Source organism: Schistocerca piceifrons, chromosome 2, assembly GCF_021461385.2.
Source record: "Schistocerca piceifrons isolate TAMUIC-IGC-003096 chromosome 2, iqSchPice1.1, whole genome shotgun sequence".
NCBI classification, from domain to species: Eukaryota; Metazoa; Arthropoda; class Insecta; order Orthoptera; family Acrididae; genus Schistocerca; species Schistocerca piceifrons.
This window is the reverse complement of record NC_060139.1, coordinates 280,210,546-280,219,582: the sequence shown is the minus strand read 5'-3', so window position 1 is coordinate 280,219,582 and position 9,037 is coordinate 280,210,546.

Sequence of the window (9,037 nt, the reverse complement as noted above, 5' to 3'; positions counted from 1 at the left end):
AAGATCATGGAGGGGTGTCCATCTTAATTTGCAAACAGAACCCTGCTACCAACCCGATATTTTGTACCATCATGTCCGCCATTTGCAATATGAGCAGGCTAGCACATGAGCGTGGGACGAGAGGGACGTGGACAATCCAGTACGGAACTAAGCGGCTCACTTTGTGTAACTTTCATTGATGTAAATTCACTTACGCGTTATCCGTTGTGCGACTTAGCCTTTGAGCATTAATAGCACGTGTTTTTGAATTTACTTTGGGCCGTTGTTTGTCCGATATGTACTTACTTCAAGTTCCCTGAAAAATACACAGTAGTGAGCGGACCTCAGTATTCGATGTGGTCCGTGACTAGTCCGCAGACCCTATCTACGGCGTGTCGTAGATACACAAGGAGGAGGGGATCGTTGTTGAGGGTAACTGCAAATTTTTTTCTGAGTCAGATAGATCACGGAAAGAATAAAACTATTCTCTACACCCCGCTCTTTGTTTTGTCTTATCTTTATTGATATTTTGAAATTTACACTTTGATCTTGACTATGGTAATTACTGGACCTTTAGATTCTCCAACTGCCCTCAAAGTCACCTGACTATGGTACAGAGTTCGATTTTATATAAACCAATTTTTGGAAAATATTTCCCTAAAAGATATAGAATCTGCTCTACTTTTGGTGGCTATGTCTGTTGATGCAGCGAAGTTTCCATCATATTATGTTTATATGGTGGAAAATCTGGAAAACTATAGTCTGGACAGTCACATTTTTGATTTTCTTCCTTTACTTCTGACAATAAGCGTTCTCAAAACATCTACAAGCCCTGATATCTCTGAAAGTATATTAGAATCTGTTTCTGGGCATATACGAGTTGTTTTCAGCCTTATGTAAGATTTAACTGCCCAAGATGCCGTACTCTCGTCGCCCAATAGGGCAGCTGTGGCACTGCATGACACATGCTGTCAGAGGCTCACAGCAACTCTCATGGCTACCTAGAGCTGACTTGGTAGTCAAAAGAGGAGCATGCGTGACTCAAGTCTGTATACAGACGGACAGCATGTTACTGTGTGCCAATGGACCATTATCTCTTTCAGCCCCGGATCTACGATATTTCTGAATCGAGGCAAAAACTTGATAGAGGCGGCCTCCCCTCTTCGGTTCGAGAGTTTGAGATAAGACATCAAAAATTTAAAAAAAAATAATTTTTCAAACATACGTTCATTTTGTAGAGCACATCTTCCTGAAGAGGTTGATCTAGAAAACTGTTCAAGCGTATCGACAAGCGCCATCACGAAGATATAGAACTAAAGAGCAGAGAAGGCTTTGAGACGACGTCAGACAATAGCCCTCTGACTAGGACCGCACCAGGACAGAAGCGGCCTCATCAAGAAGAGAACATAAGCGCCGTCCCCTCCAGCCTCGGCCGCACAGTACTAGACCGGCACTAGCAGAGCACCATGACATCGGTTATTAGTGATCCACATCCATTGCTTGTATGCACATAGTATATAGCCCATCGCTTGCGACACTTGCTTGTAATACAAAGTTAAGTGTTGTCTATCTTTATTGTAATAAAAACTATTAATGGGATTTGCTTGAATTGTTGTATAGCATTCCGTGAACGCAGAATCCTTTAGGCACCCTATACGATTCGAGTGGGCAGGACCCCACAAAAACATGTATGTTACAGGAAATGAAAGACATGTTATTTGGTCTTAGGTGTGCTAAAGTGCGGTGTCACGCCTGTTCACGCAGCATTCTTCCATCGGAGATCACTGTATTTCGCTCTGTGGAATTCAAGCGTCTATACTTTGTAATGGAAGCCATCAAGCCTATATTCAGGACAGCGGAAATTAAAATGTCCTCTGGTGCCTCTCCTGCTCCCAGTTGGCCTGTTTGACATCCTCCCCCCCCCCCCCCCTAAAATAAAATCAGAATTAATATTAGATGGGATTATTTATGACCGGGAGAATAAGAACTCTTCAGAAAATTTGCACTCTTTAATGCCTATTAGGTAATAACTTTCACTTTTGTGTGACATAAAATTAAATATAGGGAACATAAAACCAGTAAAGACAAGAGACAAGGAAGACAGTAGACATTTCCCAGCATTTTCCTCTCTCTAATTTTGCTACAGCTTTACACGGCGTCATTTCCTTTCTGCGAAAGAATCTGGTACCTCATCAAAGTTCGGCAAACGTTTTGCTACATGAAAAATCAAAAGCTCGCTGTCTAATACTGAACGAGCTATTAACACGAATAGTAGCCAAGGCTGGTGTGGTTCCCCGATTTGATTACGACTATTCTGTCACTGTCTGCTAGATAAAACGAAATCGTCACATTCTTCCATATAATTTGTGTAATGTCCTTGTTCCTTCTCCTTCCTCATCACTAATCCTGTAACTATTCCTGCCATTGGTTCTCTGGTTAACTTCACTAACCCTGCCAGCATCACCAGTTCAGTTATCCTACGTTTATTCTCCGGCTAGGCGTTATCACGTGTTCGTACAGCGCGTTTCCCACGATATTCAGAGAATAGAACTTAAGCGGCTGCTAACCGGAGACTGTACAACTGGCCCTTAGTAGTGTAGCGCTCTGGCAAAAATTTTCTGTCAATATTTCATTTGGTTGGATACACCGAGAGGACAATGTGTAATCTTAAAAAGCGATCCGACCAACAGAACCATTTGGAAAGTGAGAAACCTGATATCAGACTCAAGATTGGACAGCTCTATTACAAAGAATATAACATCTCAATACCTGTCTCACCCAGAACGAATTGACTACCCAAGAGACGTAAAAAATCGGTTCCTTTGACGTTTGTCGTCAGTGGGATTAGCTTGCCAACATATTTTTTAGCACGTTATTTATCTCGTAGACTGAGAGATCTAGTTGGTAAAACAAATACTTTTGTCAAAGATCTGAAACATTTTTTAGAAATTATACGCGCACTGAAAACATCAGCGGGTGACATTCTTGTTAGCTTCGTTGTGCCATCGTTATTCACTAACGTCCAGGTGCCAGATACAATGGAGATCATAAGGGAGAAAGCTGATCCAGGTGTTTGTGATTTAACTAAATTATGTCTTTGTTCGAGCTATTTTAAACGCAATGATGAATTCTATGAATAGGCTGACGGCCTTGCTATGGGCTCACCCATTTTGCCAGTTGCAAAAAATGGCTCTGAGCACTATGGGACTTAACTTCTGAGGTCATCAGTCCCTTAGAACTTAGAACTACTTAAACCTAACTAACCTAAGGACATCACACTCATCCGTGCCCGAGGAAGGATTCGAACCTGCGACCGTAGCGGTCGCGCGGTTCCAGACTGTAACGCCTACAACCGTGCCAGTTGCAGCTGATATCTTTATGGAACATTCTGAGCAACAGGCATTAAGTAGTGCTCCTTTGACGCCTTCCTGTTGTCTCCGCTATGTGGACGATACATATGTTATATTGCCACACAGCGAAGAAGAACTTCATGCGTTCCACAATTTCTTAAATGGAATTCACCTCAAAATCAAATTCACCTTGGAGGCTGGCAGTGCGGTTGGTCTCCCGTTCCTAGATATGTTGGCATACAGAACACCTGATAACACTGTAGTTCACAGAGTGTATAGAAAGCCGACTAAGATAAACAGGTATTTAGATGCCACTTCGCACCACCATCCAGCCCAGAAGCAAGCAGGGCTCAACGCTGTCTTCACGTGCCTTCCGTATCAGCGATGACGACAACTTGGAATCGGAGTTGAATTTTTTAAAGAGGACATTGAAGGCAAATGGCTAAGATAGTTGTTCAATCGACAGTACTTTTAGGCGGAACATTAATCACGCTAATAATAATGACGAGGAACCGCCTCCTCACCCTGTTATGTTACCCTTCGTTTCTGGGGTCACTGACCTCATATACAGAATTCTAAAGAAAAATGGTATCCAGATTTCTTTCTTTAGTCAAAACAAAATAAAAGATTTTTTCGACGAAAAGCGGATGCACCTGATTGCCTCCACAACGCAGGTGTCTATCAATTGACATGTGGCTGCGGCAAAGTGTATGTAGGCGAAAAGGGAAGAACTGTTAAAAAACCCATTAAGGAACACAAACGGCACACGTGGCTAAAGCAAAATGTAAAATCGGCAGTAGCGGAATATCATGAGACCTGTGTCTCTGACATCGATTTTAATAACGTACGTTTGCTGGCTAAGGAAACAAACATTTCTATAAGAAAGGTCTGAGAAGCGGTTGAAATTCCCAAAATGCATGTAGTTTTGAATAGAGAGGACGGCTATAGGCTTCCGGCATTGCGGCTCTACGCCGTCCTGGAAGTGAATATGCGGCTGCGGTGTGTGAGCAAGATAAACGACACACTGCAAGTCCCCTCGGTGGACAGTAATATTTTGCGTAAACATTACCCCTGTCTTGCTCTGTCTGTTTCGAATCTAGTCAATGATGACGGCCAACCAATAGCAGTAGCAGGAATTTCAACCAATAACCCTTCTCCAGCGTAAGTGTAGAATAGTGCCTTTCTATCTAAGGACGATGGGTCGTCAATAGTAACCACAAGAGTTTAGTCAATAACACCCTTCCTTCTGCATCAGCGCGGGATTATTAGCCTATGACAATGGTCCACCAATGGTAGCCACAAGAATTTTAACCAATACTCCCACATCTCCAGCACAAAAGCGGGAAAACTCCCCTTTAAAACTGAACACGACACTGGTCTCTGACAGTGTTCTAGCAATAGTGGACACTGGAAGATGTGGAAGAAGATCCCAGCACAGGGGTCGAAACGTCGATTATTTTAGAGGAAATATGACGCAGACTAACACCCCAGAAGATTTAACTTTTGTGACAACGGCCACGAAAGCCTGCAGATTTACATAATATGAAATCTTTCTCACCTATTAGTCCTGTTAGCCCTTCATTTCCACTGCGGTAGTCGGAATCTATGGATTTTGCTAATAATTTCAACAATGCTTGTCATTTCGCACACACAATTAACCACATAAACAAACAGGGATTGGCATTCACCCGTTCGGGTGTATTCGGCTCAGCTCGTATAGCACACTTGCCGTTGTCTCCGGAAAAGTTTTTTATTTCTTGATGTGACGGGGATTCCCTGGCAGAGACATCACGCCCACTATGCATGAATTCAAATGATTCAATTGGCTCTGAGCACTATGGGACTTAACTTCTAAGGTCATCAGTCCCCTAGAACTTAGAACTACTTAAACCTAACTAACCTAAGGACATCACACACATCCATGCCCGAGGCAGGATTCGAACCTGCGACCGTAGCGGTCGCGCGGTTCCAGACTGTAGCGCCTTTAACCGCTTGGCCACCACGGCCGGCCATGAATTCAAACATCAACTTATGATTCGATCATAAATCGACTTAGAATGTGTTCAAAAACGTTCAAAAACCGATATGGACGCGTTTCAAAATCATATGAATAACCGATAGATCAACATAAGTTGGCCGCTAGGCACTTTGTGAAACAAGGTTGCTTTCTTCAATAATATCAATTTGCCGTCCTCCACAAATCTGGGCCTGATCTCTTCACTAGATAGCGTTGCGCACTGATACTAAGGGTAGCTGAGGTTTCTGTCATGAAATGTCTCACACAAATAGGTTACCGAGCTCCACTTTCGTAACAATGTCATTACTTTACGGATCTGTATGTGCACCATTTTGATGCTCACTAATCACCTGGACACTTCGTATAAAAGTGTTTCATTCTCAATGTACTTATACATGTATGGCTGATACACACATTAATGTGACAACCGCCTGTGTTCGACATCAATGTGCAATAACGATTTATTGTCACGAAATCTGAGAGGTTTACCTGACGTTCAAATGTTCATGATCGTTGTCTTTTTAGCTAAGGGTGAAATGTTTACCGAAAAGGGTAACTTCAAATGGTTCAAATGGCTCTGAGCACTATGGGACTCAACTGCTGAGGTCATTAGTCCCCTAGAACTTAGAACTAGTTAAACCTAACTAACCTAAGGACATCACAAACATCCATGCCCGAGGCAGGATTCGAACCTGCGACCGTAGCGGTCTTGCGGTTCCAGACTGCAGCGCCTTTAACCGCACGGCCACTTCGGCCGGCAAAAGGGTAAGTGTCTAGTCTGTTAGTATGCTAACATAGTTTAGTATAACGTGCCTGACAAAATGGCATTAACGAAAACCAGCTGTGAGGCAAGTGTGGTGCACCAGCAAGCAGTAGGTGACGGGGCTGAACGACTGCTGGGATGTGTACGGGCGAATAGTCGAGCAACTGTTGAGCAACTGACCGCCCAGATGAACCAAGGGACTACGAAAAGTGTCTCCGCAACGACTGTTCAGTAAACGTTGCTGCATATAAACCTCCTCAGCAGGCAGCTGGTTCTGGCTGACTGCTGTTCATTGGTAATGAAGGATGGAATTTACATGTGGGGCTTGAAGGGTCATGCAAGGATTGAAATCAGTTGCATGCATGGAATTACAACAGTTGTACAAAGAAGAATATAATTGAACAGTAAGCTTTGGTGACATATTCCAGCCGGTCGCGGTGGTCTCGCGGTTCTAGGCGCGCAGTCCGGAACCGTGCGACTGCTACGGTCGCAGGTTCGAATCCTGCCTCGGGCAAGGATGTGTGTGATGTCCTTAAGTTAGTTAGGTTTAAGTAGTTCTAAGTTCTAGGGGACTGATGACCACAGCTGTTAAATCCCATAGTGCTCAGAGCCATTTGAACCATTTTTTGACATATTCCAGAGACATTCAGCCACATCTTTGGACATGTCACCAAATCTTATGGTTCAATTATGTTCTTCGATGTACAACTGTTGTAATTTTTCTATAGTTCATTAGTTAATGCGTCACATATTTTATCTTAGTTAAACAGCTTACATCATGTTTACACTTAAATAACCTCGCTTGATTTATTTCTATTCTAACATTAACATTTTCATCTCTTGAAACAGAGATACTCTGTACATGTACTAGTTTCAAATCTTTGATCCAACAAAATTTCGCTGTAGCACATACTTAACTTTGTACCTGATGATGGCTTAACAGCTGAAAATCAGTTCGTGCAACAAATAAAAAAAATAGTGTAGAATATTACAGCAGTGTTGTGTGTGTTTCATTAATCGAAAATAATGATTTTAAAGGCCCAAGTAGCAAACAGCACCCTTTTGAAAAATTGGCAAATTTTCTTGTATGGTTAAAACGTTTCAAATATTACAAGAGAGTAATCGGCGGATTAAACTTTCTTTGTATCACTTCTGAGTAAGCATCGTTCTGCGAGCGCTTTTTAATTCGGGCGTCTTTCGTAAGGAGGTAATTCACAACTAGTTTTTGCTTGGCGGAGTTGGTCGCTTTCGGCGTCATAGCGATCCAGCCCACAAAGAGAGAACCTGTTTAGCTATTATTACTGCGCTTATTTATCGCTGACTTGGGAACGAATTAGGACCATTAAAGGCGAAGCAGTGAGCAAGGTCAGCGAAATGTACGGCCTCTGCATCATTTCAAACAGAGCACGTGCACGGCTACGGATCGCAACGGCCTCTTCCTTCAACGCACAAGCATTTCTATCCTTGACAAAAACTGCCGTCACTGATCTGCCAGTAAAATGTGTGTTTTGTAAAATTCGTTACATATCACAATTCTTCCCTGAAGTAAATGAAATATTCTACTTCTTCCTAAATCAGATAACTAAAATATTTTGACCGTGTTGTAGTTGTTGAAAAATACGCTGTAATTTGTGAAAACAAAAAGTGAGCAAAAATAATAGAGCCAGGGGAATTAAATAGACCACTTTATGGATATTAACTCTGACACAAAATGAGCTTCTCGTAAATTTCGGCAGTGCTCCATAATTTCAACCGGGGGAAGACAAATGAAGCTCTCAAAAGAATAAGTCACCTGCTTCATTAAAATATACAAAGGGGGCAGAAATTTGCTCACTCGCACATCATCGTGCGATTCCCTACATACTGGCAATATAGTACACTGACGGGAAAAAATTCGCAAAACGAAGAATGAAGAATGAGTTGTGCGACATAAACAAAAGTTGGTAGGCGTGTTTCTACATCTGAAAAAAGATATCTACTCAGATTTCGCGCCAGGCGCATAAGACTGAGGATGCAAATCATTTTGGTCTGAATACACGCTGTAACGGCCCTGAGCGTTAGTAAACTTTCAGATTGGACGTCGTGAGTTGATATTAGTCAAGAATAAGGCAACCAAGACGCCATTATCAACGCCTCACTGAGTCTGAACGAGGTCATGTAATACGATTACGAGAAGGTGGATGTTTCTTCTGCGATACTACGGAAAGACTTGGCAGGAATGTAGCCACTGTACATGCCTGCTGGCAGTGGTGGTCAGGAGAATGTACGGTCGCGACAAGACCAGGCTCCGGACGGCCACGTGGTGCTACCGGGAGGGAAGACTAACGTGTTCGACGTGTGGCTCTGGCGCATCGTGCTGCATCTGCACCAGCAGTTCGAGCAGCGGTTGGAACCACAGTGACACAACGAACTGTTACAAGTCGAAAACTTTGATAGCTCCGAGCTAGCCGTCTTGTAGCGTCCATTTCACCGATCTAAAACCACCACCATTTGCTACTTTATAGGTGTCAAGCGAGAGTTCATGGGAGGGTAGGGTGAAGGTCTCTTGTGTTTTCTGATGAAAGATGGACCTCTCACGATGCCAGTGATTTTCCGTGCGTTGGTTGGAGGGAGGCCGGTTGAGGGCTTGTACCCAGCCAGTTGAGGGCTTGTACCCAGCCAGTTGAGGGCTTGTACCCAGCCAGTTGAGGGCTTGTACCCAGCCAGTTTGCGAGCTGGACACTCTAGACCTACATCAGGAGTTAGGGTCTAAGGTGCGATTTTATATGACAGCAGGAGAACTCTCATGGTTTTACCAAGCACCTGGCTCCAAATTTGTAGGTTAGTCTGGTGATTCGACCTGTTGTGCTGCCATTCATGAACGGCGTTCCAGGGAATATTTTCTAAGTGGATAACGCTCGCCCACATACCGCTGCTGTAACCCAACAA